Raw genomic sequence first — 13,808 nt, 5'->3', positions numbered from 1 at the left:
TATTTGTCAGCACTCGGTACTCGGTACTCGGTGATCGGTGGTCAGTGGTCGGTACTCAAGACTCAGTAGTCAATATAGGCAAATAATAATGAAAAATGACAGTTGTAGTCCACGTCAAGGTGAGTGTCTTGGTAGTCTTTCCTTGTCATTCGGCAAAACATCAGCAATAATGAAAAAATGAAAGTTGTTATTATGCTTAACTTCCTTACCGAAGGTTGTAGTCCAAGTCCAGGTGAGTGTAGTGATAGTCTTTTCTTGTCAATTGGTTATCTTGTTACTCATTACGCAGTACTCGGTACATGGTAATTGGTACTCAGTATTTGGTTTTGATACTCGGTACCCGGGAATCAGTAGTCAGCTTAATGAAGGTTGTAGTCCAAGTCTAGGTGAGTTTATTTGTAGTCTTTTCTCGTCCATTGGTTACCATGTGACCGAGATATAAGCTAAAGAAATCCGAAACATCAATAATGACAAATGAAATACATGTGTGCAGTAAGTGAGTCTAAAGATAAAAGAATGAATATTAATAGCGAGACTTGCACATTATGTCGAGATATCCAACATAACAAGCCTGTGATGTGATCAGAGACCTGGAATAACACCCATATACATCCATTATAATAGCTTAAAAGCTTAGAAAGATTCATGAAGGATTGATGTAATGATAGGCAAAATGACATATGTGTGGAGAGTGACAATAGACATCTTTTATACAAAGTCACATTTATATATGATTCAGGCCAAAAATATCATTACAAATATGTAGGATAGATCATAAACTACCCAAGGAACCCATACTGCCTACTGCCCTGAGGGTAGGGGGTGGGTAGAAGGGATATAGTGAAAATATGAGTTGACCCAGCATTAAAGTCCTACCACTGCTCAACTAACCATTTTCGATGCTTTGGGTCTTTGAAGTTTCCCACACTCAATTTCTTACCCATTTCACTTCCTCAGTACTCAATTCTTGGTTGATTTGTCTGTAAATTTATGTATATGATACTTAAGATATTTGAAATGTACCCCAGGTTTCTGATTATGAAGATTCAATGTTTTGAAGGCATGGGCCCCTTATCAGGCGAAATGGCAAGTATACACACTAGCTCACAAACTCCAGCCTATTGTGAGCTGATCTTGGTCATAAGAAGCAAGAATATAAGCTACGCTCATTATATATTAAAAGGTTGGATCATGGATGCAAGGGCAAGATACTGAAAATCGTGAAAAAATGTCACAAGTGCAATTGTCTATGCTTTGTTCCTGGAAAAGGATCCTGTGTGTCCTGGGCTGGTTATATGATATATCTACTCCGAATATGCTCAGGAATAGACTCCCTACAGTCCTTGAGGTCCAGTCCTATAGGGAAAAAACCCCAGCAGGTGAACCACCAGAAGAGGGGGAGGTACACTATACAATAAAGGATTACCCTATGGTCCTGAGCTCCTGATACATTGTTTCTATTGTTGAATAGATGATTGAGATATAATTTCAAAGTCTATTTACCTAGAAATGAACACATAGGAACATATTTTGTATTTTTATGTATATATGCAATATCCATTTAAGCACCAAGTCTCAACTACCGATTACCAAGTCCCGACACATGATAGTTGATAGTCAGTATTCGAGCTCCGAGTGCCAATATTGCCTACCAATATCTCGGTCAAATGATAACCAAACCTGACTACTGAATACCAAGTATCAGTACTTGGGACTCGGGACTATTGGCTGGAGTACCCAACTATTGATTCACAGGTACCAAGAATTAGAACCAAGTACTGAGTACCTGACTACTGATTCTCGGGTACCAAGTATCAGAACCGAGTACCGAGTACTGATTCCCTTGTACTGAGTACCAAGTAACGAGATAACCAATTGACAAGAAAAAACTACCAATACACTCACCTTGGCTCGGACTACAACTTTTGTTCAGGAACTTAAACATAATAATAACTTTCATTTTTCATTATTGCTGATGTTTCAGATTTCTTTAGCTTATATCTCGGTTAAATGATAACTGATGGACAAGAAAAGACTACCAATACACTCCCCTAGACTCGGACTACAACCTTCGGTAAGGAAGTTAAGCGTAATAACAACTTTCATTTTTCATTATTGCCGATGTTTCAGATTTCTTTAGCTTATATCTTGGTTAAATGATAACTGATGGACAAGAAAAGACTACCAATACACTCCCCTAGACTCGGACTACAACCTTCGGTAAGGAAGTTAAGCGTAATAACAACTTTCATTTTTCATTACCATTTGCCTATATTGACTACCGACCAGTGGCTGAGTGCCGAAGCTTGAAACTTGAAATCAATGGAAAATGAAATCTCGCAACAATGTACACATGAACATGTTTCAGTTCCATAAACAATTCCCCGAGTGTCATGTACCGAGCCCCGAAACCCAAAGCCTGAAGCCCGGACTGTGTTGTCAGGTTAGTACAAGACACTCGGTGAATTGTCAAAGGAAATGAAACATTTTCATGTGTACATTGTCGCGAGATTTTGTTTTCCACTGATTTCAAGTTCCAAGCTTCAGCACTCAGCATCCGGCACTCGGAACTCGGAACTCGGCGCTCGGAACTCAGAACTCAGTGAAATGTCTAAGGAAATAGAAATTTCACAATTCCCTGAGTTAGTACAAGACACTCAGTGAATTGTCAAAGGAAATAAAACATTTTCATGTGTACATTGTTGCAAGATTTCGTTTTCCACTGATTTCAAGTTTTGAGCTTCGGCACTCGGCACTCGGAACTCAGAATTCGGCGCCCGGAACTCGGAACTCAGTGAAATGTCCAAGGAAATAGAAATTTCACAATTCCCCGAGTGTCGTGTACCGAGCCCTGAAGCCTGAAGCCCGGACTGTGTTACGACTGGGATGAGTCGAGCTATCTCTGTCTGAGTAGACAATCGGCAGGATGCCAGATAGACGTAAATCTGCTCTCGATTGAGAGGTCAAGTATTCTGGCTAAGGCGAGTGTCGCTGACTCCCTTAGAATAATGGTTCTTTAGACAGTAAGGTTGGAGACCTTACTGAAGGACAATGTTCCAGGTAAAACCCAGTAGATTAAAGTAAAGAATACAGCCGTAGGTAGGTAAGTTTATATACCAATGTTCAAGCGGAGCTTGTAAATGTGTTATCAAGATAGAAGCAAAAAGAGGCGGACAGCCCGCTTGGTCAAGATAAGAGTCAAGATAAGAGATAGGCATGATAAGAGATAAGCGTGGTACGGACGGCCCGTTTGGAAGTGAAAGGAAAATGAGTATAGGGGTTTATTAAATGTTACTGTAACATTACCCCCCTGTTACGGTTGAAGTCTCCGACTTCAATATTCTATTCTTCGGTGTTGCAGTATTCGTCCATGTAGTCGTAGTAGATGGGATCTGCGTCAGCGTTGCAGAACTCTGGTTCATTATACCTGGTGGCGTAATCCTGGTTTGCCCTTTCTATTTCTTCCTGAAGTTCTTCGTCTTTCCTGGCTTCCCATGCTGCTAGTGCTTCATAGAAGCCTTCATCGGTATAAACCAATGGGAATAGTTCTTTCTTTGCAGCGTAAGGGCAATAGATGGAGAGGTGGCCGGGTTTCTGGGCCTGGCATATGCGACAGTAATATTCGGGGCAGTTCTTGTGACGGTGCCCAAGTTTCTTGCAGACGCGGCAGATGAAATTGTCTGGGGAAAACTGAGGTTGTTTTACAGTGATGACGTCGGGGGTTTCGGTGAGGTCAATGACTTCACGCTTCTTTCCCTTAGAAGCTCTAGTCTTCGACACTCCGTGCACGGTAGCCCCTCTACGGGTCTTTCGTTTGAAGACGACGGTGGGTTCGGGGATGGGAAGTGGTTCTTCAACTGGTGTCGGTTGAGCAATAGGCTGAGTCTCTTCTCCAGCCGTAACTGCATCAGGTACGTTGCTGGGGGGAGCGCTAGTAAAAGGGCTTGGCGGGCGACCGACTTCGGTCTGGTTTCGCTCTTCAACAGTTCGTATAACTGACTTGCAGATAGTGCTAAAAGCAGAAGGAAGCAGCTGAATCTCAAGGCTGCGTATTTGTCTCTGGAGGTGCTGGCAGGCGAGTCTGAGGGCATCGTTCTCAATTTCTTTGAATCTGAGTTCAAGGGCGGCGGTGGCGCGTATGATGTGAATCTGGGATATGACGGGGGCGGCGGCGGACGCGGGTGCTTCAGCGAGCTGTTTCTCGAGCTCAACTGCGTGGGGAAGGGATAACAAAGTGGTCTCGACGATGGCGTCGTCGTCTAGGTTAAGGATGTTCTTTTTGTATGACGAGTTTCCGAGGGAGTGCGAGGATGATGACGATCCGGTGGGGGAAGGTGTCAATGGTGGAGTCATGTTACTTGGGATTTGTTTGTGGGAGAGAGAATGATTCGTTCAGTTCAACTTGTGTCTCTTCTTATACGCGGTTAAGAGTTCTTTCGAACTCCGCAAGTTTTCCTCGGGTATCCATTCGTTGCTTCCGGAGGAGTAGCCTATCCATGATACCAGATAGTGTCTTCGTTTACCCGTGCCCTTATGGCTAAGAATAGCTTCTACTTCGTATTCTTCTTCGCCATTGATAACGTCAGGTGGTGGTTCGGCGTAGTTCGGGCCGTGTATCTCTGTTTCGCGATAGGAGGATAGTTCGGAAGCATGGAACGTGGGGTGAACCTTCCATTGTTCAGGAAGTTTCAGGGTGAACGTGATGGGAGATAAGACCGCGGTGATAAGGAATGGTCTGTATCTCTTGGGCGCAAGTTTCCTAGATGGTAAAGATGTCCGGAGATTGGTGGCCGAGAGCCATACCTTATCTCCCGTCTTCCATGGTCGGTACTTTTCATGGCGAGATCTTTCTGCCATTCGTTGCATAGCGATGTTATGGCAGGCGAGGGCTTCTTCTCGTATCTTCTGGAGGTTCCTAAGTCTTTCTTCTGCTGCCGGCGTGTCTGATACCGATAAGATGTGTGGGATTCCTCGTGGTTCGTAACCCATCATGAGGAAGAACGGGGATGTATTCCTGGCATCGTGCTTCCGATGATTATGGACGAATTCGGCGATAGGAAGGTGATTGGACCATTCCAGCGGATTGCTTCTACAGTAGATCCGTAGGTAGGTTTCCAGTTCCTGGTTGAGTCGTTCTGTTTGTCCGTCTGTCTGAGGATGGTAGGCGGTTGATGCGGCAATCTGATATCCGAGGAGCCGGGCAAGTTCTTGAGAGAATTTTGAAATGAACTGCGGTCCTCTATCTGAGATCACTTTCTCGTGGAGGCCGAATCTTTTGAACACGTTTTTGAGAAATAGTTTGGCCACTCCTTCGGAGGTGATGTTTTTATTGCATGGTGAAATAATTACCCCCTTCGTAAGCCCATGGTCTACCACGATCATGATAGAGTCAAAACCACCCGATACGGGTAGGTCGGTGATAAGGTCGACAGAGACTTGGGAGAAGGGGCGAGTGGCGATGGAGGGGATCGGGCGCAATGGCGGGGTAACAGGGTGTGTGTCAGCCTTCATCTGCTGACATAAAGCGCATCCGTCGACGTATTTACGGATGTAAGTTCCCATGGCTGGCCACCAGAAATCTCGTTTGACGAGTTCTTCCGTCTTGAATCAGCCGGGATGTCCCGCCGTGGGATGATCATGGTGCTTAAATAACACATCATGCCGTTGGGCTGCTGGCACGTAAGCTCTATTTTTATAAAAGAGGACGCCATTGATGCTCGTCCAGTCGGAGAGGGCGGATTTCATTGGGGGAAGGCATACTCCGTCCAATGCTTCCAGGGCTTTTTGGTACACGGGGTCTTCGGCGGAGTTGTGTGCAATACTTTCTGACAAATCATTGTCAATTAGTCGCACAAACATGGCGTCAGGCAGGAGGACGCGATTTTCGTTGTCGTTTTTTTCCGAGTGAATGGTCCGGGCGTCGAGAAAGGGCATCAGGGGCGGCTAATTTGGTCCCTGCGACGTGATGCAATTCTAACTGATAATTGGAAAGGACGAGCTGCCAACGCGCCTGTCTTCGTGTCAGCTTTTGGGCGGAGCGGAAGTATAGGAGGTTCATATGATCCGTGAATACTATCACGGTGTGGGGACTTCCTTCCAAATAGTGGCGCCATTCCGAGAGTGCTCGAATGACTGCCAGCAGTTCTCTGTCAAAGATTTCGTAGTTTCGTTCTGCGGGGTTGAGTGATTGGGATAGGTAACCGCAAGGGTGGTACATTCCATTTTCATCAGTCTGCAGTAATACTGCTCCGGTTGCTGCTAACGACACATCGGTAGCAATTGCGAACTGACGAGTCGGGTCCGGGTTTCTTAGTACTGGTTGCGATAAAAAGGCGTTTTTAAGGTGGTCAAAAGCGTTCTGGCATTTGTCAGTCCAGACGAAGGGGTGGTCTTTTTTTGTGAGGTCGATAAGGGGTCGAGCGATATCCGAGTAATGAGCGATGAATGTCCGGTAGAAATTGCAGAATCCCAGGAAAGACCGTGTGTCTTTTAGGTTTCCCGGGGTTGGCCAATGTTTAATCCCGTCTACTTTGGCGGGTTCCATCCCTACTTCTCCTGGTCGGATCATCATTCCAAGATATTCTACTTCTCGTGCGTCGAAGGTACATTTTTCTGGTTTAACGAATAGTTTCTCTTTTCGAAGGATGTCGAGGATTTCGATGGTTAGTGCTTGGTGCTGCTGAAGATCCTTCGAGAAGATCAGAAGATCGTCCATGTATATGACTAACCATCCTTGGTTTATCTGTTTCTGGCAGAGATTGGTCATGAACGCCTGAAAGGTTGTGGGGGAATTTGTTAATCCAAAAAACATGACTGTTGGCTCGAACAGCCCTTCTTGAGTGGTAAACGCCGCTTTCCATCGATCTTCTGGGTGGATCCTTACGTTATTGTACCCCGATCTTATGTCGATCTTCGTGAAGTACTTGGCGTCATAGAGTTGTTCAATGAGGGATTTTGGCAAGGGGAGGGGATATTGATTTCGTATGGTCCAATCGTTGAGATACCGATAGTCTTGACAGGGACGCAGTTCCCCGCTTTTCTTTCCTACGAAAAAGAATCCGCTGGCTTGAGGTGACTTAGAGGGGACAATAAAACCTTTTCTGGTGTTTTCTTCGATAAATGTTTTGACAGCTTCTCGTTCTTTTCCTGATAACGGATAGACTTTTGACGTCTTGGGCACGAATCCAGGTTTGAGGTCGATACGATGATCTACCCCAGGTCTTTCCGGGGGGAGTTTGTTAAGACCATCTTTAGCGAAGACGTCTTGATACTGGTGGAGGAAGTGAGGGACGAGTTCTTCGAAAGTTTTTTTCTGTTTTTCTATTTCTCCTGCGACAGCGAATTCCTGGGCTTTATTACTCGTCTTTCCGTAGTTTTGTTCCCTTTTTGATGTCCCGTCTCGAACGAGTGGGGTATCGAAAGTTATATCTTCTATGATGCGTACAGTGGATCCATCAGTGGCATATTCGACGAGTACTTCGTCATTGGCCAATTGATAGGCTAGCGGGTCAATGACTGGAGATTTGAAGTTTTCTGACCAGACGTCTTCCTTCGTGTCATAGTTGGGTACTTCTTCATCAACTATTTCTTCCACAGAAGCGGTATAGGGGAAGATGGTTTCTTTAGTTGCCACCTTCACCTGTATCAGCTTCCGTAGTTTGGAATTTGTCCAAGTTCGGGTTGTTTCTTTTCTGACTTCTTTCTTTTTTCTGAAAAGCGGCGGGAGCGATTTCTTACATCTCCTTCTGTCGATGTTCTTTTCTATGGCGAGTGATCTTTTCGTTGGTGGGAGCGATACAGTCTTGGCTTCCCAATCGATCTGGGGTTTCAGCGCAGCAAGCCAGGGGAATCCTAGGAGGATTTTGTCTTGTTTGGCTAGCCTTGCCACGTTGAATTTCCCGATCATAGTTCGTTGATCGATTTTGATCGTGAGTACGCAATAATGAGAGATAAGTCCTCCTTGAGCGTCTGATCCATCGGCGGTGATAACAGGGAAGGGTCGTGAGAGTTTGTGGGTTCTTATCTTGTGCCTTTTACAGAAGGTATCGCTGATAAAAGTGCCGGATGCTCCGGAATCGATGACCATGGATGTTTCGACGGTTTGTACGCGTTTATCGGAAAAAATGGATGCAGGAATTCTTAATTCATTTCTGGTTCCGATAGAACGTATTAGTCGTACATGAGTGGGAGTTACTGACGTCGAGGCAGTGTCCCTTTCTAAAAATCCATCTCCACGAAGCGACGTTCTACTTCAGTGAAGTCGCTGTCTTCTTCTTCTTCGACTTCTTTGGTTTTTTCTTTCATAGTCTTCCTTCGGACTGGTGCTTTCCTCTTTGGAGTTTCTTCTTCGTTCCTCTCCTTCTTTCTTCTGATGGGGGTCCTGGAGGAGGAAGCGCGACTTTCGACTTCGTCGTCGCTGCTACTTTCTTCCTCTTTGTTTCTTCGGATCTGTCCTCTTTCTTTGGGGTGGAAGGAGGTGTCGTTGGCACGATGTCCTACTTGGTGACATTTGAAGCATCTTCCTTCTTTGAGGTGCTTCTTTAATTCTGCGTCCGAGAGACGGCTTATGCGGTCGACTTCCATATCGTCGCTCCTTTTGGGAACGTAGTGTCTATTTCCGAAGTTCTTTTTCTTTTGTTGCTGGGGTCTTTCTTTCCTTTTAATGGCTTTCCATCTTTGGAAGGCGTTATCGAGATTAATGCAGGTGTTGACGACGGTGTCGAAGTTATCGAGAGTTTCACCTGTCCGGTGTAGGTTGTCCTGAAGCCCGTAGTCTAGGCCTTGTCGAAAGAATTCGATGAGGGGGGCTTGTTCGGTCATTCCTGCTCGGTGCGCGAGGAGTTTGTAGTTGGAGATGTAGGTGTGGAGATCTCCTTTCATCTCTAACTCTCGTATCTTCATCATGGCAGTTCCGGCGGGGTCCATGGGTTTAAAGGCTTCGTCGAAGTCCTTTTTGAATTTGGCCCAGGTTCCATAGCCGATCATTTGTCCAGTGGTGTCTTTTCTCTTGGGGCCTAGGGCTGCTTCCATGAAGTCTTCCGCCCAGGCTGCTGCGTTTCCTTTCGTCATGTAGGATAACACTAGGATGATTTTCTTCTTATCATCAACGTAGACTTTGTCGTTAATGTCGAGGTATGCGTGACATTTCATCATGAATCTCTTTGATTCTTCTCTGTCTCCATCGAATTCGGGAGGGGAACCGATCTTTAGTTCTATATCTTTGTTCTGGGTCGTCATGGTGTTCAAAGGAGGAATAGTTGGTAGAGCTCCTAAGTTCAAGGCTCCGATCAAGGGAGTTAACGAAGTCGTGGTGTCGGTTTCGTTGCAGATGGCAACGGTTCAGGTAATAAGACTTTAATCTTTTGTTACGACTGGGATGAGTCGAGCTATCTCTGTCTGAGTAGACAATCGGCAGGATGCCAGATAGACGTAAATCTGCTCTCGATTGAGAGGTCAAGTATTCTGGCTAAGGCGAGTGTCGCTGACTCCCTTAGAATAATGGTTCTTTAGACAGTAAGGTTGGAGACCTTACTGAAGGACAATGTTCCAGGTAAAACCCAGTAGATTAAAGTAAAGAATACAGCCGTAGGTAGGTAAGTTTATATACCAATGTTCAAGCGGAGCTTGTAAATGTGTTATCAAGATAGAAGCAAAAAGAGGCGGACAGCCCGCTTGGTCAAGATAAGAGTCAAGATAAGAGATAGGCATGATAAGAGATAAGCGTGGTACGGACGGCCCGTTTGGAAGTGAAAGGAAAATGAGTATAGGGGTTTATTAAATGTTACTGTAACAGACTGTGTTGTCAGGTTAGTACAAGACACTCGGTGAATTGTCAAAGGAAATAAAACATCTTCATGTGTACATTAGTGGCGTTCAAAGTAATTTCCTGAAAACTCGGTAAGCTCGGTAAGCTCCGTGAAACATCGGCTAAAGTATCTTGAGTTTCGCTGAAGTTCAGGGTTAGTCAAGTACGGCAAACATCGGCATGTCGTCGGAGTGTTAAATGTAATGCCTGCCCTACGACCACGACTTCGTCGGTCTGCACGCCTGCAGACCATCTCTCAAAACATCAACGTACCGTGTCACAAGGACAACAGGAAACAAATGGACCCACCAACTCGTGGAAGGGGGAGACGGGGAAGGGGAGGGGGAGGGGGTAATATACAAGACTCGTCACCAGCCACGATTTCGTGGCATAACGTCCCTATGCGCACCAACAAGCTCGTCGATTTCCTCGTCGAGCATCCGCCAGACTGTGCCATATTATTTGCGACCGAGAGTAAGAAGTCCAGCAACTATCACGCTGACTTGGGCCGTGCATCGGGCAAGGACAAAGGGGAGATCTACAGTGTGATTGCAAAGGTAATCTTTCACGACGATGCTACGTATGGGAGTTGGTATGCCACCAACCCCATCAAGTTCCGTGACTCTGTGGCCAATCACATCGCATCGTAAGTACTTCTCCGTCTATCGCAACTGTGCTAACTGGATGATCTGAAGTCTACGGACTAAATTCCGCGATATTCGTGCCGAATTCGAGTCTACAGGTGCAGGCATCGTGCCAATTGACTTGGAGACGTCTGACAACTTACATCGTGAGTATCCCACTCATGTCTTATCGATACCGCTAACAAAATTCGTAGGTAAAATCGAGAAAGAATTTCCATGGTACAATGACCTCTACCGGATATGGGGATCCAACCCCTCGTTTTCTGCCAAAACGAGCTCATCGAAACCAGGTGCTGACCACGCCGGTGACCTATTCGCGCTAACTCGTCCTGCGGGAGGTTCACGGAACCCTCCTTCAGGCACCCATCCGCAACTCAACATAATTATCCCTAACCCTGCCATAGGCAGTGCTGGTTCCCCGCAGCTCGATTACATGGTTCATCCCTCGGGTCCTTCTACCTCACGCGCAGGTGACAACACTCACGTCCAACAAACGGACTATGCCCGCCCTCCTCCAAGTGTTGGAGGCAGCTCAGCTGACTCCCCTGTGCAAACGCCTTATGTGCCTCTTCCCCGAAGTGGTCCTGTTACCCCCCTGGAACCAAACCACTCCCCTCAATACGCTCAGGGAGCCAGCGGTGCTGGCTCCTCCCCACAACGGGGCTTTTCTCAAGCTCCTGCAAGCAACTGTGCAGGCAGCACGACAAGCTCCCCCCTCCACTTCGGCCATACGCCCCTTCCTCCCAGTAGCCGGTCATTCGGCCATGAAGATTATTCTCCGGCCCCCCTGGGATCTGATTATGACCCACCTTTCGATGATGGCCCCCTTGCTCATGGTATGGGGGACCTTTGTATGGACGACACAGACGAAGTTCATCGTGACGAGGAGAATGTATATAATTTGGACAGCCCGCCCAGATCGAAAAAGGCGCGCGGAAAGAAGCGGCAGCTACCTTCCTCTCCCACTCCGTCGCCTCCCAAGGCACCCCCTCCCCGCACCTCCAACCACGACAGTTGCAGCTCATTCAAGTCCCACGTCAATCACGTCATCATGCGCGAGAGCGCTTCTTCCCCCACCTCTTCATCGAAGGCTTCGTTGCAACGGTCCAATCCGTCCTCCCCTCGGCAGGCGTCTCCGACGTCCCAAACGTCGCTCTCCGAGAGACCGAGCAGCAGGGAGTCGGTGAAGAAGCGTCTCCGAACGGAGGTTCAGGAACAAGTTGAGATGTTGAATGACGACTTAGAGAGTGTGCACTCCGAGAAGCTCACCTTATACCAGCTCAAGAACGAGCGCCTGATGGTCAAGCTCAACGCCAATCGCCAAGACAAGGAGCACCATTTCATACGCAAGGAGCGCGCCCACGAGCGCGCGGACGCTGCACTCGTCCATCAACGGCTGCAGGAGAGCAAGGACCAGGAGATTCGTTTGCGGGAAGCGGATGCGAAGGCTCTCGAGTTAGAGAGGCAGGTGATGCTCTTGCACATTGAATATGCCAAGATCAACAAGCCATGATGTTCCTGCGCGCACTTCGTCATATGTTTTTTTTCGCCGTTTCTTTTTGCTACATGTTGTCATTTGTTCGCCGCTATTTGATAATCCTACAACCTACTTACTAGCATGTATGTAGTACATTTTTATGTCAAAGCTATACCTGTTTCAACTTATCCTTGCCTATGCTGAGCATCTGAGTGAGGACTGTCAAACAATTGATCCATCAACCTGGCCCTGTGTGCTTGACCAGGAGTGCCTGCATATGAGCTATCACCCACCACTTCATTACCATCTGGTCCTTCATATTCTGGATGCAGAGTATGTTTCCCTTCTTGAATGGCCCATCTGGTTGTAGGTTTGTTGCGTTTTTCTTCAAATTTGATGATCATATTGTGAAGGATAAGGCAACACCTAACCCAATGCAGAGTAATCTGGAGGTCTTTCTGGGTCTGCATAGGGTGACGAAGCTCCTTAAGAGACTGAAAACGCCCCTTCAAAGCAGCAAATGTGTGCTCAATGCGGACACGGACCTAGATGAATTAAAATCAATGAAAATCAGTAAAAATTCCAAAAAATCAGCAGAAAAATTAGAAGATACCCTAGATAGGTGAATATTGAAGGTCTTCTGGTCCCTTGTCAACCTGCCATTCCGAGGCTTCTTGAAAGGTGGAATACACCACTTCTCAAGTGGATATGCACTATCAGCCCAAATCCAATGGTCATCAGGAAGAAGTGTGTCGTGTTCCTGGTAAACACGAGTAGATTTGAAGGCATAAGCATCATGTGTACTTCCAGGGTGACCAAGTGAATAGTCGGCAATGAGGAGATTATGGGGCATAATGATTGCCTGAATTTTTCATTAGTTTCTAACCGTTAGAATAAGAGAGAGAAAATACCTGACAGTTGAGGGAATAGTTAGACTTCCTGTCATAAAACGCCTCACCATAAAGACCAGGTTTTTCATACAAATTAATAGCGGAGCCATCAATTGCAAGGATACCATTTCTCCACTCTGGGCAAGACTTGGCCTCAACATATTGCCGAGCACGCTCAGCATCCTCAGAGTCAGGAGCAGGGAAATGAATGAATGTGTCATGCTGATCAAGGAGGGCAATCATCACACAGTTACTGCAATTGATTACCGATCCAACACTGACACCAGCCCATTGGCCCACATCATCTGGTGAGATAGCGTTGCCGTAATGGCCAGCACGGTTGAGAAATATAGCCAGTTGAATGGCAATGGGAAGTTGAGGGTTGTTTGACCGGTTAGTGAAAATAGGGTGATCAGAAATTTGATCGAGGATATCATCGAAGATGTCAGGATTAACGCGTAATTTCTTGCGGAAGAGGTGGTGCCGAGAGTGCCCAAAGTCATGAAGGAGCTGAATCTGGGGGGCTCGCATAGGAGGTGCATCCAGTTTATGAAGAACACGGGCCCTAGTGACCTCATCGTGAAGAGCTGTGATGGTATCATGAAGGCGGTTGTAATGGGTAGTGAAGCCGTCAGATCCATCACTGGAAGAAGAATCTGAAAGGTCGGATAATTGTGGGGTAAGAGGAGATGGAGGAGTGACCATCAGATCAAGGCCAAGATCAGAATCAGAATCAAAATCAGAATCAGAGTCAGAGGAGTCGGAATCATAGAGATCATTAAGGGTAATGCGAGTACGCTCTAGCCTGGCCTTGGCTAAGGCTAGTTCAGCCTCATCCAGTTGCTCAAGCAGCTGATTGCGCATAGAGAGACGAGGCATCTGGGGATCAGGAGAGAGATAAGCTTATCACCTGCATCGATAGGGGACACTGTTGCCGGAAATGGCAACATTTTCAAGCGGAGATTCAATTTTAGTTGGCGGCTCTTCCGCTC

The sequence above is a fragment of the Suillus plorans genome, assembly GCF_016647745.1.
Source record: "Suillus plorans strain S12 chromosome Unknown HD556scaffold_1, whole genome shotgun sequence".
NCBI lineage: Eukaryota > Fungi > Basidiomycota > Agaricomycetes > Boletales > Suillaceae > Suillus > Suillus plorans.
Note: the sequence above shows the minus strand (reverse complement) of the source record.